Source organism: Marmota monax, unplaced genomic scaffold (assembly GCF_021218885.2).
Source record: "Marmota monax isolate L192 unplaced genomic scaffold, Marmota_monax_Labrador192_F-V1.1 WCK01_AAM20220418_F8-fsc00036, whole genome shotgun sequence".
NCBI classification, from domain to species: Eukaryota; Metazoa; Chordata; class Mammalia; order Rodentia; family Sciuridae; genus Marmota; species Marmota monax.
Genome location: NW_026694491.1, coordinates 9776312 through 9795691, shown reverse-complemented (window position 1 = coordinate 9795691; position 19380 = coordinate 9776312). Strand labels below are relative to the sequence as shown.

Genomic DNA, 19380 nt, shown 5'->3' with positions numbered 1-19380 from the left:
GCCCCATAAAATTCAGCGCAGGTATTTGACCACTTAGGGGCAGAATGCTCAGATTATTAGTGCCCCTGCTGCTTCCTTATAAATTCACATATGCATTTATTTTCTCATGCACTTACTATTAATTTTTTGACTCAATATATAGTTAGTTACTTATTCACGCTGGGCATTGTGCTAAGTATGGAATATATAAAAAAAATGTCTTCTGCTGGGTGAGGCAGCACATAATTGTAGTCCCAGCAATTTGGGATGCTGAGGCAAGAGAATCACAAATTTGAGGCCGGCCTTGTCTATTGAGTGAGACCCTATCATAAAATAAAATAAAATAAGATTAAAAGGACTGGAGATGTGGCTTAGTGATAGAGTGCCCCTGGGTTTAATCCCAGTACCACAAAAAGAAAAAAAAATGTGTCTCTCCCTTTTAGGGAATTTACAGTTTAAGTTTAGTTTGTGAGACAAGAAAATGGACTTTGTATAATGCTGAAAGTGCTGTGACAAAAATAAACCCAGATGCTAACTCCTACTGGGAAATTTAAGAAGGTTTCCAGGAAGGATTAATTCATGAACTGAGCTTTGAAAAATAATGGGTTTAACCAGATGCAGGAGAGGCAGTAGAACATGGTTGCTAAGTGCATAGATTCTACAGCCAGGTTGTCTGGGCTCACTCAGGTCCTGGGTTTGCCAGTGACTATGGATGACCCTGAGCACATTACCCACCCTCTCTATCCCTTGATTTTCTCCACTAGTGGGGATGGTAATAGTATCTACTACTCACCCTTCCTAGGGTTGTAGGGATGAATAAACATGTTAATATTTCCTAGTTAGAACTGTACCTGTCTCACATAAGTATAATGCCAATGTGTGGTGAGTAAATAAAGGGGAGGGGGCAAGAGTGACAGGTGACAGATAACAGCTGGTGCAGTGGCCTGAAAGGGCATACATGCTACATTTAGAAAAGAATAGAGTAGGTAGGTATATGTCTTGTGGCTGAGAAATACTGAAAGATAAATCTGCAGAGATTTGAAGGCTTTGGTGAAGAATGTGGTTCTTATCCTAGACACCATGAAGAGAGCCAGTGATAAGATTAGATTTGCATTTTAAACAGGTCAATCTGGCAGCACTCTGAAGGCAGGGAGGCAAATTAGGACAGTGTTTTCCCAAAGTACCTGATAAAAAGGCTCATCTGGGGTGCTGTTGAAAGACCCCTTCCAGTAGCCTCTGACACAAGAAGACTTGCACCACATCAATAATCGTTGTTTTAGCAAGCATCTCAGATTATTCCTGCCTTGAGAAAGCTTTCGCAAACACCAAGTTAGATGGTGATTATAAGCATTAAGATGAAAATGAATGAGAACTTAAAAATAATAGAAATGACGTGGATGGAGGGAAGGGGGCCAATTTGAAAAGGATGAAACAACAGGACATTGTGACCGATGGGGTGGAGCCAAGATGACACTTGGATTTTTTGGCTTGGGTGACTGGCAGAAAGAGGAAGAATGTGAAAGGAACAAGGTCTGGGAGTGAGATTAGTGAGATCAGATTCTGGCAGATTGACTCTGAAGTGTCATTGGGAAGAAAACACAGTCAGAGGTTGCGTAGGCATGGCTGAAGTACAGGAAAGAGATTTGGAGTGGAGACATAAAATTAGAAGTCATCAACATATAAGTAGAAACTGAAGCCTGGAAAACCGGCAACATTTAATCAGTGGGTAGGGGAACACAATCTTATTTTATTTGTTTTTAAAATTTATTCACTCAACCATCCGTTTAACAAACAAGATTTTAAGTGCATATATTGAGTCAGGCACAATGCTACACACTTTTTCCATAAAGGAAACTGTGAAGAAATATCTAAGAAAAAATCAAGACTCCAAATGAGATGATGAATAAAAGTGAAAAATTTTCCTAGGATTTAGCAAGAAATAAGCTCATTGGTAACATAGGAAATAATAGAGTAAATTCTTCTGAGTGATGGATAAGGACATTGAATTTGAGATGTGCCTTGAGGCATGAATGGGAAGTGAGGAAATGAAGGTAATGAAGGAGAAGGAGGGATAGATGTGGGATGCTGAAATTGTTACTAGAAATCCCATCCTTCTGCCTGCCCCTGTGCAATGTTTGTTTGCTGTTACTCTCGTCAAGAGGGAAAGTCTTTTTCTTAACCCTTTAGTCTGGACTTTCTCACGTGACTTATGGGCATTAACAAACAGAATCTTGAAAGGTGGTTGTGTATTAGGGTTTGCACACTTTTGTTGTTCTTGGGAACCCTGTGATTTCAACACAAACCTGGACTAATTGGCAGGAGTCTTCCAGCCAGCCATCCTCTCACCCTGCCAGCAGCCACAAAAACTGATCACCAGTACCAACCACCAGACTTTGAACCAGACATTCAATCAGCTCCTGGTCAATCTACCCACTGACCAAAGCCTCCGAGGAGCTTAGCCAATTCTAGCAGAAGAACTGCCCAGCAAAACCCAGCACAAATTATTGATTGACAGAAAAGCGACTATGGTTTTAAGTTTTATTGTTTTGGAAAAGATTCATGATATAGAAAATATTAGCTGATATAATAAAACATTGAGTGTCGTGGATTTCAAGTCCTGGGGTTTATATATTTGTCTCTAAAACTTTGGGTTGGATTAGGGATTAGAAAAGCTATAGCTATTTTTAGTCTGGTCTTTTTTTTTTTTCCCCTCATCCGAATACCCTGCTCCATATGGAAATAATAAAACCATAGCATCTCAAAGTGGAATGGTTGGGACATTATTGATTCATGTCAGAATACAGAAAAATCTTAAAATAATTATGCTGAGTGAAAGAAACCAAGCCAAACAAATAAATAGAGTCCATTCTTTATACTTCCCTTTATATGAAATTAAAGGAAACGTTCACTCATCTATATTGACAGAAAACGGATTAACATTTTTCTGGGGATGGGGTGAGGGAAGAAGGAGTAAACTAACAAAGGGCATGAAGAAATTTTTATGGATGATAGATATATTCATTACCTTAATTGTAGTGAGGGATTTATGGGGGCATACTATGTAGAAACTCATAAAATTGTACATTTTAAAGGTGTGCAGTTTTAATACATTAATTATACTTCAATAAAAGTGTTAAAGAGGAAAAAAAGAACAAATAAAACTTTGCAATTGCATTCTTATTTTTTTTTAAGGTTTGTTTTTTTGGTACAGGGATAGAACCAAGGGGGTGCTTAACCACTGAGCCATATCTCTAGCCTATATATATATATATATAAAAAATTTATATATATATATATAAAATTTAGAGACAGGGTCTCACTGAGTTGCTTAGGGCATTGTTAAATTGCTGAGGCTGGTTTTGAACTCGCAATCCTCCTGCCTCAGAATTTCAACCAGGAGGGATTACAGGTGTGCTCTACTGAGTCTGGCTTGCAATTGGATTCTTATAAGTGAGAAATCAGAATAATGGTTCCCCAAGGATGTGCATACCTTAATCTCCAGAACTGGAAGTGTAAATATGTGAAATTTTGTCAGACTGTAAATGTTGCCTTAGTTGGCAAAGAACTTTGCAGATATAATTAAAGGCGTGGACTTTGAGATCAGAAAATCGTTTTGAATTGACCGGGTAGGCCCAATTTAACCACGTGAATACTTAAACAGAAAAGACCCTTCCTGGTTGAGTTAGAGAGATGAAATAGAAGAAGAAGGAGAGATCTGTAGGAATCAACCTATCATTGCTGGCTTTGCAGGTGGAGAAAGGGGACCAAGAGTCAAGGAATGGGGATGCCTCTTGGTGCTGGGTCTCAGTTTACAGGAAGCATGAAAATGGAGACTTTAGTTTTACCCTTAGAAAGATAAATTGTGCAAATAACTCAAATAAGCAAGAAATGGATTCTTCTTTGCAATCTCCAGAAAGAAATGGTGTCTGCAGACACCTCAATGAAAACCACATTGGTTTGTTAAGTTATTGAGCTATGAAATACTAAATTTTTGTTTTATGCTGCTAAGTTTGTGGTACTTGATTATGGCAGGAATAGAAAAACAAATACAGAAAGATTTCTGTGGGCAAAAAGTAGAAATTATTGGTTAAGGTAGCTGTTTAAATAAACCACATTTCCTAGCCATAAATCACAAATAATCTAGTTACTTATATTTTGCCTCCATTTACTAAGTACTTCTTTCTTACCAAAGTTAGGTTTTCTCACTTTTTAAAACAGTGGTGTGGCCACTTAGGTAAGCTGTCATTGGCTGGTTGTTGGGAGCCTTAGTTCTTTTAACTTCCTAGCCTGAACCATACACTGGTGACATTTTATTAAATGATCCCATCAAACACAACGTTGTAGAGTATGCTTTTGTTCTGCTTTTTTTTTTTTTTTCTTTCAGACTTTGAAAGTCAACAGACTCCAAGGAAAAGCATTGTACATTTTTGGGGACTCAAAAATCTTTTCAGGTTTTAGAACCTGAAAACAAACTATTTGGATTGAAATATTAGCTCTACTCTCCCTACACCTGATAAGTGGCTTAGTCTTCGGTGCACTCATTTTCTCATCTGTACAATGGGAACAAGAGCGGAGCACTGAAAATAAGGACTAATATGGATCTATCTCTGTAAAGTACTTTTGGCAATGATTGCTATATTACAAGCACCCTGTGAATGTTCGGTTGTTAATTGTTAGGATGTTTTTGCTGAAGGGGAAACTTAAGTTTGTTTTTTTGTGTGTGTCAGTCCTGCTAAGAAGATGCAGTTCACTTCCTCTGGCTTTTTTGCCCTAAAAGTTCCTGTTTCTGCTGAGCCAGAAGTAGGAAGAGAAAGTGACACAGTGATGTTTGCTGAGCGAAGTGGAATTCTGTCCAATGGACTTCTTTCTCTTCCGTGGAAGGAGATGTTGCCAGATGAAGGGTTTTTCTTTTCACTCTCCCCACCTTTCCTTTATCTGAGCAGGACAATCATCTCAAAGATTCCTAAAGTTCTGCTGTCTCTCAAAACAAAACAGGACGTCCCAACCCAATTTAAACAGAACCATTTACAACATTTACAATTCTATTACATATCAGCTTTCCCGTGTGGCATTTATTTAAGGAAAGGCTCTCTCGGATATGAGGGAGTTGGTTTTAGAAAATTAAATCAGACAGACTAAAATGATGATCTGATTCACTAGAAGATAGAAGATACATTATGTGATAGAAGAGTTATTTTGGGAGAATTTATTTTCATGACTTGGAGTGCACAGAGGAGAAAACATATGGACGGTTTTGCTAATTTAGTACCACGTTTGCTTCAGGCTCTGTATGCAGTTTCTGCAGACCAGCATGGCAATTCTTTGGTCTCCATTTTTGAATGGAGTGCTGCAGGAGATGCCGACTGACACACAAAGGAGTCAACTGAAAATAAAGTAGCAGAGTTAATGTAGGTAGTTTTGCTCACTGTGATTACAAGATGGCCTGGCCTTCCAGATACGCAGGCTGTACATTGAGGCGGAAGTACATGCCAGTTCTAAGAGCTGCGTGGGCAGCCTCCCGAGTGGGTCTTTGGATTTGAAAATGTTGTTAGTTGCCATAGTAATTGTCACAATTATGTGGTTTGTTCAGCCTTTGTTATACTGAACACCCTTAAAAACACCCAGTAAACAGTAGGGTTTTACTTTTTATTTTCTTGTACATACTTACAAAATAAAAACAGTAATGCATGACAAGATATTAAATGCAATTAAACAACAAAAATTATCACTTGCATATCTTTATGTAAAGCATGATCATTTCCTAATAGTTTTTTTAATAAAGATTTTTTTTTCTTAGTAGAAAAATCATCAGGAAGTAATTATTTTTCTCTTTTTTTCCCCAAACAAGGAGACCTAGAAACCAAGGTTACAAAGTTTCAAAAAATGAACAGGAAAGTCCCCTCTCCTTATGAATATGTTGTGTCAGCAATGGTGTTGCTCAAGTTCAGACTATATAATGTAAACTGAATCAGAAGTACGTTATTTCTACGCCCTTTGCAAGGTGGTACTTTGGCCACCGACAACAGTCTCTGTTCACTATTTCCAGGGCTAAGTTTTGCAGGTGGTTTTCAAAATACTAAGAAGCATCATTTGGCTAAACAAAATATTTGTATTACAATTGTTATAAAAACTTGAATGCTTATAGTTAAATCTTTACAACTCTACTTTCTTTTCTTTTTTTGGTACTAGGGATTGAACTCAAGGGTGCTTCACCAGTTAGCAACATCCCCAGTCCTTTTAGTTTTTTTAAGTATTGAGACAGGGTCTCACTAAGTTGCTTAAGACCTTGCTAAGTTATTTTTATATATATAGATAGTCATATATATATACCTCTGAATATTGACTCTGAATCTAATGTAGAGATATAATAATAAAAAAGTAAGAATGCCTTCTTCTTTGGGTTATTTTCTTATTTTTATCAGAAGAGGATAGTGCTGGCTCTGATCTTGACTGAGCTGTATGACATGGGAGCTGAAATGGCTCCATTGAGTGGCAGATTCACGACAGAAGGGGAATGTAGTGGTACTGGTTCATCTGGAATCAAGATAACTATGCATGTGGGTATGGGGACAAGTAGAAACTAACCACCTCTTAACCCATTGCAGTCAAATACTCTGAAAGAATTTGGGATAAATGAGCGATAAGTGAAATTTCTTTCATTTAATATTCTAGACTTAGAAATTAATTAAAAATAGATAGCATATCTAAACCCTAGAATCTTTGTACAACTGTGTATTTTACACCCTTTGATATTTATGGCCAGTATTTGTGAACTAAGTGAACTTTTATTTATTATTAAAAGCATGTTGATTATGAAAATTAAAACAAAGAAATGTCATTATATATCTACTAGAATGGCCAAAATTCAGAATTTTGGCAACACTAAATACTGTCAAGAGAGTGGAGCAAGAGAGCTTCTTATTCATTGGTAACTGTACAATGGTAATGTGAAATGGTACGGCCCCTTGGGAAAGCAGTGTGGCAGTGTCTTTTAAAATTAAACCTATCCTATGTATGCCAAGGTACCATAAAGTGTGATCTAGATCATTGGAATTTACCTAGTTGTGTTCTTTGGTATTTATCCAAAGAAGTTAAAAATTTATATCCACACAAGAACTTGCACACAAAGGTTTATAGCAGATTTTTTTCCTAACTGCTCAAACTTGGAAGCAACCAAATGTTTTCCACTAGGGGAATTAATAAACTGTGGTATATCAAGAAAATGGGATATTATTCAGTGCTATAAAAAAATATGAGCTATCAAGCCAAGAAAAGACAAGGAGGAAAAAACATATGTCATTAACTGAAAGAAGCCAATCTGAAATACTGTCTGATCCCAAGTATATCACAATCTGTAAAAGACAAAATGATAGAGATGGTAAGAAGATCAGTAGTTGTCAGGGGATAGTAGGGGAAGAGAGATGAACAGGGAAAGCACAGAGGATGTTTGGGGCAGTGAAAATAATCTGTATAATACTATAATGGTCGATATATGCCATTCTGTATCTGTCCAAACCCATGTAAGGTAAAATACCAAGAGTGAACCCTAAAGGAAACCCTCATGTAAGTATGAACTTTGGGTGATAATGATGTATCAATACAGGTTCAGCAATTTTAACAAATGTAGGGAGATGTTGATCATAGAGAAGGCTATCCATATGTGGGGGCAGGGGATAAACAGGAAATCTCTATACCTTCTTCCCTTCCCAACTGTACTGTGAATCTCAAACTGCTCTAAAAAATAAAAACAAAAACTTTGATCATAACAATTCTTTCAATTAAAAAAAATGACCAGAAACTACACTCTTTTTTTTTTTTTTTAAAGAAAGAGGAAGAGAGAGAGGGAGAGAGAGAGAGTTTTAGTATTTATTTTTCAGTATTTGGTGGACACAACATCTTTGTTTGTATGTGGTGCTGAGGATTGAACCCAGGCTGCACGCATGCCAGGCGAGCGCGCTACCGCTTGAGCCACATCCCCAGCCCCCAAAACTACACTCTTGATGAAGTATTTTGAATGAAACCATTTATAGTTTCAAAGTCATCAGTTTTGTTGTTTGACTCTGTTATGCAATTTCCTGCTGGAAATGTTGAGGATTATGTAAATGTTAAATTTTTATCAAATAAAAGGAAATAATGCATAGTGAGCTGAAGACTCAATTAATGCCTTCAAATTTTACTAGATAACGTTGCTTAAATGATAGCTATAATTATGGTAAATGAAAAAAGCAATAAATCAGTATTAGCTTCATGCCAAGTTGTTCTTTTTTATTTAAATTTTTAAATTTTAATTTTTAATAAGTATGGCATTTTTTTTTTTTTTTTTTTTGGTACCAGGGATTGAACTCAGGGGCACTTGGCCACTAAGCTACATCCCCAGCCCTATGTTTGTATCTTATTTAGAGACAGGGTCTCACTGAGTTGCTTAGTGCCTCACTTTCGCTGAGGATGGCTTTGAATTTGTGATTCTCCTGCCTTAGCCTCTCAAGCTGTTGGGACTAGAGGCATGTGCCACTGTGCCCTGCAGGTAAGACATGCTTGTGGGTCAAAAACATTTGAAATTATATGGTGAAGTGTCATTTATATACGTTTCTTACATTAGCTCAGCCCTTAGTTCAGCCTGATAGGTAACAGCTATTAATTCCTTGAGTATTCTTCTAGAATATTTTTCCACATATGAAAGCAAGTGTAGATATATTATTTTTCTCCTTTTTAATAAATAAGTGACACATTGTTTACTCTTTACTTTTTTTCTTAATAAACTATTGTACACTGCTCTATTTTCATGTAGTTACACTGGTTTTATTTAATATACCTTGAAAACTACTAGATTTCAGTACTTGGGGAGGCTCTGAATTCAGTTTTAAATAATTATGTATAATGACATTATATGGATATACTACTATTTATTTACCTAGTTACATATTGGTAGACATTAGGATATTTCCAAATTTTTCATTGCAGTGAATAATCCTGTACATACACTATTTCACAAATTCCTGATATATGGTTTCCTAACAGTGAAAATATTTGTTAGACTGAAAGGGGAGCATTTCTAGTTTTCATAGACACTAGTACATTTCTTAATTTATACTCCTATCAGAATGCATGAGAAAATGCCTTTCCCTCCAGAGTCTTATCAATAGAGTATGTTAGATAACTTTGGATTTTTGCCAACTGAGAGAAAATGGTCTTTCATCTGCAGTTTTAATTTACGTTTCTCTTTTTTAATGAGTAAAGTTAACTATATAGTTGTTTATTAATAGAAAATTTTATTTGCTTTTTCTATGTTTCAAAAGGTTATGATTTTGTCAACTTACATTTTAGGAAGCACAGCTCTTTGTGATAAGAGCTGTAAATATTTCCCTTAGTTGTCTTTTTAGAAGTTTGTTTATGATGCTTCTTTCCATAAAAAATTTATTTTTCTGTAACAAAAAGTACCAATGAAATAATTTCTGACTTGGGGATTTTGAGTCATGAAAGGTTAGCTAGTTCTTGTTAACTCCAAATTTGTAAAGAAAAAATTTTCAAGTTTTCTTCTGATTATTCAATTATTGTGTTGTTAAAAAAAAACTTTGGTACATATAGAATTTATCATGGCATATGAGGTAAGGCATGAATATTACTTTACTTATCCCTATAACATTTATTGACTACTTCTTTTTCCCAGTGATTTGAGATGGTATCCTTTTTATGCATTCAATTTCTGTATGTATCTGGGTGTACTTACTTCTGGGCATTCTGTTTTGCTAGTAGACCAGTATGATACTCTAAATTATTTAAGCTTTTAAAAATGCCTTAATGTGTTTTAGTGCTGGTCCCACTTCTATGTTTATTCTTTTTACTAAATTTAACATCAGGTGATGTAGCTTAAAACTGTTGAGTTTTCAGTGAGATTTTGTTAAATTTACAAATTAATTTTCATAATAATATGGTCCTTTTATTTTTAGAAAGCTATTTTTTTGCCTTCAGTGGTGTTTTAAGTTTCATTTTTAATAGGTCTCACATTTTCTTAATATATTTTTGTTACTGTTATATGTGAAATCTTTTCTTCCATTAAATCTTCCAAAAGATTGTTTGAGTATATGTAAACTACTGTTTTTTGTATGATGATTTTGTACTTGATAATATAATTGAGCTATCCTACTGTTTGTAGTAGCTGTTAATAAAATATCTTCAATCTTCTAATCTTCCATTACTATGTCATCCACCATTAGTGGTATTTTAATTCATCTCATCCATTTTTTATACTTATAGTTTCTTTCTACTGGGTAATTTTTAGACTAATAACTCTATCACAGTGTCAATAGTGGTGGTCTTACTGGGTACTAGGCGGCACAGTTAAGAGGTTCTCATGAAGGTCAAGAAGGTATGATGGCTTTGAATTAAAACAGACACATATTATCATGCTAAGATGCCTTGTTCTAGTTTTATATTGTTAATTTTTTTCTGTATTTTGTGTTTGTTATATCAAGAAAGGCTGATAAATTTTGTCCAATTTTTAGTGTCTATGGAGAGATGCTTTGGATCTGTCAATACAATGAGCTGCATTAATAGAGTTTCTAGAACTGAACCCTCATTACCTCATTTGATAATGTTGTTTTATTTTTTTAAATGAGCTTTTGGATTCAGTTTGCTAATATATTATTTAGAATATTTATATAGTCATTAATACTGTGGTTATTGTGACTAAAGAATGTTGTTTATATGATTCTGTAATTAGATTTTATTAAGTTTTCTGTTTCCTATCATTTTGAAAAAAATGATATACTCTATTTTTCAGGCAGCAGAATTTATAATATTTTAATAACTTATATTATATCAATTATGCAATTTGTGATATTTCTAAATCTTTGGCTTTTGTTTATTTAATGAGTCATGCACTTGAGAGGTGAACTGAGGTCTCCCAAAATGTGTGTGTGTATGTGTGTGTGTTTTAGTTTCCTTTGTCTCCTGTAATTTTTGCTCAGTGTATCTTATGGTTATTTTATTTGTTATATAGCCATATTAAGTATTATATCTTCATTGGGGATTATATGCTTTGGCATTATTAAATTCTATTCTTTGTTTCATTTAATGCTTTTTTCCTGCATTCCACATTGTCTGATATAAATATTGTGACTTTCATTTTATGTGTGTGTGTGTGTGTATGTACAAATATATATAATCATCCATTCATTTTCAGGCCTTAGAATCACTTTATCTTCGGATTTTCCTTGTATTTGGCATAGAGTTGGGTTTTACTTTGTGATTCAGTCTGTAAATGCTTTCCTTAATATTGATGAATCAAAGCAATTTACATTTATTGATAATGATCAAAGTGATGTTCATTTTATTAATTTATATCATATTTCTGATTTATAACTCTTTTAAAAAGTCAGTTACAATATGGTATGTTTGCTTATTGTTTTCAGTGTGAAGTTTTTGCTGATATTTAGTGAGGCTTAGATTTTTCTTTTAGTATTTTCATAACTCTATCTTAATATAATACCATTAGTCCTAATCTTTGGATACTAGTATCTATTAGTTGTCTCTTATGAACAATGATGAAGGCTGTTTCTTTACTATTGCTTCCTTTTCTCTCTCCAGAGATTTAGTGAATTACCTTTCTTTCTTTCCCTCCATTCATCCCTCCTTCCCTCCCTTCCTTTCTCTTCCTTTCCCTCCCTCCCTCCCTCCTTCCCTCCCTTCCTTTCTTTCTTTTTTTTTGTACCAGAGATTGAACTAGGGGTGCTTAAATTAGATACATTCCCAGTCCTTTTTATTTTTCATTTTGAGATAGAGTCTCCTTAAATTGCTGAGTCTGGCCTCAAACTTTTCCATCTTCTGCCTCAGCTGCCTGTGTTTCTGGGATTACAGGCATGTACCACCATGCCCGGTTCAATTACCTTTCTTCTTTTTTTTTTTTTTTCTTACGAAAGAGAGAGAAAGAAAGAGCTAGAGAGAGAGAGAGAGAGAGAGAGAGAGAGAGAGAGAGAGAGAATTTTTTAATATTTATTTTTTAGTTTTCAGTGGACACAACATCCTTATTTTACTTTTAAGTGGTGCTGAGGATAGAACCCAGTGCCCCGTGCATACCAGGTGAGCACGCTACCACTTGAGACACATCCCCAGCCCACCTTTCTTAATGTCTTTTTTTTTTTTTTTTTTTTTTTGGTAGAATTGTATATGGTTATCTGCCAGTTCAAAATAGTAGCATTTGATTCTTGGCTCTTGAAGGTGGAATTTCACCATTCTAATCACATCCTTTTCTTTTCCTCTCATCCTAACAAAAATATACAAGTTTAAAATAAAGAAAGGATTAAACAGCCAGGAAAAAAATTATTACTTAATAAGGAAGGATATATCAGAATCACTAAGCACTTATCAATAAGAAAAACAATGGAGCAATGCCTGTGGAATACTCCACAAAGAAAGAGAGCCACACTGTCACACAGAAATAAAAAGTACAGATGATCTTAAATATGGGCGAATTCTTAGAATATTGTCCTCATGGACACTACTAGAAGGAAACTACTAGAAGAAAATTTTCAAACAATCAAGAGATAAACTAAGAAAATTGCAGCAAAAGGACTCACGGTTTTCACTAAATGAGTCTAACTGCACAATTATGAGCAACACACATTGAAGCTTATGGTGAAGAAATATAATGTAAACAGTATATACCTGACAATAAAAAGAGAACTCAACTTTAAATAACCATTCCTGGCACAGCTTGTCCTTGTGATATAGAGATTCAAATCCATATTTCAATAAATTTTTCTTAAATTGTAACTTTATGTATTTGTTAAAATTTGTATTTTGGCGGTGGGGGGAGAGGTTATTTCTTCTCTGCAAATACTGGATCTCTTGGTCAGTCTTTCATTCCTCCCATTTCCTCTCTGATACTTCTACCACTGAGTTATAACCCTAGTCCCAAAAGTTTATGTTCAATTCTATCATGATTTTTAAACCTACTTTTTCCCTGATCAGTTGTGTGGTCAGTTGTGCGGGAGGGTGGCACCAGGGAACAGAGTGAGAGAAGATGAGTTTGAAGAGTGAGGCAGCAGCTAGAATGTGTAAGTCTTAGGCTACAGCAAAGAATTTGAAATTTCTTCCATGTCGGATAAGAAGCCAGTGAAGGATTTTTTTTCCTTCAGTTTTAGGGATCAAATCCAGGATCTTGTGCAGGCTAGGCAAGTGCTCTACTACTGAGTTATATCCCCATGCACATTGGACAATTTTAAAAGCACATATGGCATAACCTGATATATTAGTAGGATCACATGACTTCTGTGCAGAGAATAGATTGTAGGGAGATGAAAGTAGGAGAAGGGAGACCTCTTAGGAGGCTTCCAAGGTCATTCCTGTGGCTTCACCAGAGTGGTTGTGGGAGGGTTGGTGAGACATGGTCACAGAACAAGTCCTCTTTTCTATCTTATATGATGTACTTCAGCAAACTAACCTATGTACATTTCAACACGTCTGTGTATTGATTCACAAGTAGCTCTTCAACGGAAATGCCCTGCTTAGGTGGAATTTACTCATTTAGTTAACATTTCTTTATGAGTTAGGGTCAGCACAGCTCCAGGAAATAACAATACAGTGATGAAAAAAAACACAGATGTGGATCCCACCCTTACAGAAACTGTATTGTGGCCGGTGAAAATAACAATAAAATAATAAACATAGCTAATGCTCAGTGAGCAAGTATATATTCTAGGTAACTCTTTTCACATGATACCCCCTGGATTTACCACAACTCTAGTTACATTAGTAATATTTATCACCTTTATCTTCTAGGTGAAGATAACATAGATAAGAGGGATTATGTATGTTGCCCAACTGCATAATCAGTAAGTGGTGGGACAGATTATAGCCAAGAATTAGTAAATGAGCAAATAGATCATCAATATGAAGAAACATGGTATGGAAAAAGTATGGTAATCAGGGGAACCTCTCTGAACAGGTATATTTGAGTGATTTGTGCATTTGTAGCAACCACCCACATCAGGGCTGGGGTAAAAGTATGCTTTAATAGATCTAATAATAAGTATGAAGATTTGAGACCAAAAAGAGTGATGTGAAGAACCAAAAGGAGGTCAGTGGAGTTGGAGCATGGGCAGGAGGGAGAATGGTAGAAATGAAACTGGAGATCCAGCAATGCACGACAAAGACACAGTGGAATAAGAGAGGGCAGTTAGGAGGTTATTGCAAGAAGCCACTTAGGGAATCATGGCTTAGAATAGATAGGGGCAGTGGTGACATCCAGAAGTGGATGGATTTGAAATATCTTCTGGAGGTCAATCAATAGTACTTCTAATGAACTTGACAAGAGGTTAAAAAGAAGTACTCAAAGATAATTCATAATGCAAATGTATAAGACTATCTGAACGTAAGCCTGTTCTATGACTTTGAGTTTAGCCTTAGTCATTTGGATTAATATGATGGGAAAGAAGTTGGAATCTAGTGGGGGTTAACAAGGGCATTAACATTTTTTAAACAGTTATGGGACAGACATTTCACAGATGGCTTCTCTTTTATTGTCATAGCACTCCTCATTCATTCAACAAATATTTGAATGCCCAAAAAATCCCAGCTACTGAAGGTGCAGGAAAAACACAAAAAGCTCAGATCGCTGCTCTCATGAAGTTTACCAACTGGTGAGAGATTTCATTTCTTATTACGCTGTAATACCTAGATATGATTTTACTGCATTTTTCAGTTGAGTCCTGAGACTTAGAATGCATAAGTAACTTGCTCAATGTCAGATAAAAGGTTAGGGCCTAGATTCTAACGTTTCTATTGATTTTCATTACTTCATGTTGAAATGCAATATTCAGATATGGACCTAGTTAACTATCCATGTAAATTGATGTAGATAATCCCTTGGAAATAGACTTTTTTTTCTGTTATTTCTATTAGACAGCTTCTCCCACCCTTTGTTCATTCCTATGTCGTTTAAATTAATATTTAATTTTGGCCTTTGCAATTACAGGATGCTGATAACAACATTCTCAATCAGGACTGAAGAAGTGTGTCTAACACTCTGGAAAACACACCTCCCAACTGCCAAAGTGCCTGAATTTTATGGAAAACAGAGAGATTTTCTTTGCTGTCAAGTTTTCTGCCTCTCACTTCCTCCCACAGCTGTGTGTTTGAATATTCAGCAGCAGGGTTGGAGGGAGGAGTCAATTATTTTTGGTGGGCGACTCTACCTGCACTTTTCCCTTGGTGGTGGAAGCAAAACAAGTGTCAGTAAAAAACAGAGATTACTGAGATGTTTGAGTTCTGAAGCTTCCAATAGAAAATACATTTATAATGAATTATCTTAAATTAAATTTTAATGGCCTCTAAATTGTATATAAAGTACTAGCACAGAAGTAGTCTCCTGTGTGGATAAACATCATTAGTGTGTAAGTAGGAAAACTTCTTTGGCTTCTGTTTCCCTCCGGGTTTTCTAACAGCTTCATGGATCCTTTTTCTATCTAATGTGAATGCCAATATGCTTTTCTTTTTTGACTTTCCCTGTGAGCCTCCTGTGTTAATAGCTGGCTTTTGACTTGTCGTTAAAAAAAAAAAAAAAAAGAAAAAAAAAGTGCTAGTTCTCTGCTGAGGTGAAACCTTACCTGCCACCTGCACATGCTCTTCTGGAAATGCCTCGTGATCCTTCAACTCCCAGGAAATCCTTGGAGGAACGAAAAGGACAGGCCCACCTCCACAGCAGAGCAAGTTCCTGGCTTAGTCACATCAGTGGGATGAACGCTCACACGGTGTACTGACAGGTCTGGGTAAACCCAAGTGCTCCTGCAAATAGGCACCAGGGCTGCTTGGAAACCTGGCATTACCCTCAAAGGTGTGGGATTTTGGCTCCCCAGCTTGTTCTTCTGCTTGGAGTGGAAGCTTACCACCATCCAACCAAACTTTCTGCATTAAGTGGGGGAGTGCAAGAGGGGTGGGGGAGAACATGGAGACCTCCTTAACCACCTGGATTCGGAAAGGGCCATTACAGGAACATGGCCCTGTGGTCAGCTCACTGCTACCTCCCACGCTCATCTAAATGGCCACACCCTGAGTGGCCTGGTCCAGAGCAGCTGTGTGGACTGCTTGTGTGGTCATACCAACCCTCAGGAAGAAACAGCCTGCCAAACCCCAGGAAACTTGGAGTTTACGTCAACTTCATGCTTTCCCATTAGACTCTGGGAAGAAAGAGGGTGCAGACAGACATGTGCTCATGGCCGCTGGCATAACTCTGGTTCAAACATTTTCTGTTTTTGACAACCAACTGCTTTTTTATGAAGATATTTTTAATTTTAAATTTATTTGAACCCCAAGACAAAATAGGGTATGAATAAAAAATGAATAAAATCAACAGCTTTCCATTGAAGTCTACATATCACATTGTTTATTTTAGCCAAATACATTAATATCCTTTGTTTTACATCTATGTTTTTTGGAGGGTGTTCTATAATCACCAGGCACCTGTTTTCAAGTTGGAAGTGGGCAATTTGGGGATTGGGGCTAAGGGCATGGTTTTTGGTGTCAAGACAGATTTTTGTGTTTAAAACTTGCTCTGTCTTTTACCGTATCATCTTGAATGAGTTACTGAATTTCTCTCAGCCTCAGTTTCCTTTTCCAGAGAATGGATGTAACTAATAAAAGTGCTTCTCACATTGGATTGTTGAGAAGAATAACTGAGATCATGTGTTTGGAATACTTAGCATGATGCCAGGCACATAAAGTTCTGTAAGTAAATGCAGCTGGTGATGCTGTTAGTGGGGCTGATGATGTCCTGCCATGCTGGGTCCCCCCGCCCCCAACTTGAATAGAGTGGAAACCGTTGAGAGAGCAAAATCTAGTCAGTGATTGGGCATAAAAGATTTTAGCCACTAGGCCAATTTAAAGAGAGAAAAAGTAGATCAAGAAATATATAATGTCCTTCATAGATGTATTTATAATGCAGCAAATGGATTTTAGCCAAGACTTGATAAATGTTCAAGGTATTTTTGGGTGAAATACTCAAAGGTATGAAAATAACTGCACATGTCAGGACAATATTAAATTGAACAACTGTGCATATTTATGTGTTTTACTTCACTTATGTTGCAAATTTCTTTTTCTTGCAGCTCGTTTTGACTGAAGACTCCAAGAAAAGATATGCTACATGTAAATACATGGTCCTCACACATGGGCGGAATAGCATAATACTATAATATGATGGCAATTGTAGGATGATTTTAATGTCAATGAAAGGAATGTCTTCTCACTATTGCCCTGATGAACACTATTTGGAACTCAAGAGGAATTTATAGAATAATAATTTCTATATTGATAAGCGGAAAATCTACTTAGTGCTTGAGAACTTAAAGGTGTGGGAATTTATTGCATCTTATGATACCAAATTGACTACCTCCAAAACTTTTTTTTTTTAAAGAGAGAGTGAGAGAGGGAGAGAGAAAGAATTTTGTTAATATTTATTTTTTAGTTATCGGCGGACACAACATCTTTGTATGTGGTGCTGAGGATCGAACCCGGGCCGCACGCATGCCAGGCAAGCGCGCTACCGCTTGAGCCACATCCCAGCCCCCTCCAAAACTTTTTTTAAAAAATATTTTTAGTTGTACATGGATACAATACCTTTATTTATTTATTTATTTATTATGTGTTGCTTAGAATTGAACCCAGAGCCTCACACATGCCAGGCAAGCTCTCTACCACTGCGTCACAACCCCAGTCCCCAAAACATTTTCTAGAAAAAAATACTCCTCATATTTTTTAGTGTTTTTATAAATAATTTTGAATCCATTATGAGCCTTTAGGATTAGAAACACAGGGAAAAAAAAAAGGCTTGACAACTTGTCCTTCGGGACTAGCTTTTTTGGAAAAGGAATTTGCGAGAGTTGATAAAATTCTCCCTCCTTGGTTGAAATTCATGTCTCGCTAGTTGTACAATACTATATTGGTTTCTCTGCTCCTTAAGAAACCATGTCTCAGTTCTTGGTGTTATATTGATATAAATCCATTCTGCCTTTGGCATGTTGCCAACCAGTTTGACACAACTACACATTTGAGTGAAATCATGGCAGGAACATAGGGAGAAGTTATAATTGTCTCATGTACACTGGTGGGCATTTCAGATGGTCTCCTAACTTTTGATTAGTCAAGTATTACTGACCCAGTCAGGAATTCTTCATCGGCCACTTTTCACATTATTACTTACAGAGAGTTGACATCTTATGCTAGCATATTTAAGATCAACTTTGCCATTAGTCTTTCCAAAAAATGAAAATATCCTTTCATTTAAAGAACACTTGAAGATGGGAACTACCAATCCACAGATCCAAGGAGCTAGGGATCTGCCTTTATTGAGGATAAAATACTTGTTAGCATGTTTGTTGAGCAGGCTGCATCTATGCCACTCTAGTCCCAGTCTACCACAAGAAAAAAATCATGCTTGGAAAACAAAGATGTTTGTAAGGCAATGGGCCAAAATGCCTTCAAAGTATTGAGGGTAGAAGAATACCCAGAGCAAATTAAGTATGCTGAGATTTTTATACAGAAAACATTAGATTAAATTTTTAAGATAGCTTAAAAGAGGATATAAATTACATATATGAATAAGTAGGATTACACGATTCTCCATACTTTCATAACTTTCCTATAGTTTACTATAACATGGTTTGCTTTATAATTAGTCATGTTTACATGCCTATGTCATTTGTTAGACAGCATTTTAAAATTCAAGAGAGTGGAACGTGTTCTCCCTTGAGTTTGCTTCCTGTCTATGGATCAGCATAGTGTCTGCAGCTTTCATGGTGCTCAGTAAGGGCTTGTTGGCTGTGTGGGACGTGAGGATCTGGGCTTTGGCCTTGGTGGAAGTTACATATTTTAGATCAGCGTTTGTACAATTTTACAAATTATCAAATATTTACAAGCTCTCTCTCTTCCTCATCAGACCTTTCTCCCTCACTCCTCTCTCCACACATTAGGGCATTTTGAACCATCAGACCAAATGTGTTTACCCTGCACCCCATTGGCCATTATTTTAGTGGAGCAGACTCCCAAGATTTAGGGCAAGGGGCACAATGTAGGACTTGTATAAAATAAACTACAAAACAACAATTGAGAAGTACAGGCCAAGAGAAAAGGGAGAACCATCTTTTCTGTGGATGGATAGATGAAGCACATAGTAGAAGAAATTGGAGAGGCATAGAAGAAGAGTAGTCTGCAAACCCAGAGTTAAAGACACAAGTGGACACGCACACACACACACACACACACACATACACACCAGCACTCTACCCCAGGGCTGACTCTGAGTATTTTCCTTGACTTGGCCTCTTCATATTTTTTATTCTCTTGCCCAGCCTTTAGAAATAGAGATATCTGACTTATACTTTCTTTTCAGAAATATTTTTCAAAATT

General features: G+C 36.3%; 1 long non-coding RNA gene across 1 annotated transcript in view; it reads left to right on the top strand.

Moving 5' to 3' along the window:
* Positions 1-16342, top strand: part of LOC124075786 (uncharacterized) — a 37172-nt gene extending 20830 nt beyond the window's left edge. Inside the window, exons 3-4 of the long non-coding RNA XR_006846166.2 lie at positions 14508-14618; positions 14954-16342. This is a non-coding gene — a long non-coding RNA (uncharacterized LOC124075786). The remainder of the gene's footprint in view (positions 1-14507; positions 14619-14953) is intronic.
* Positions 16343-19380: the final 3038 nt, after the last annotated feature.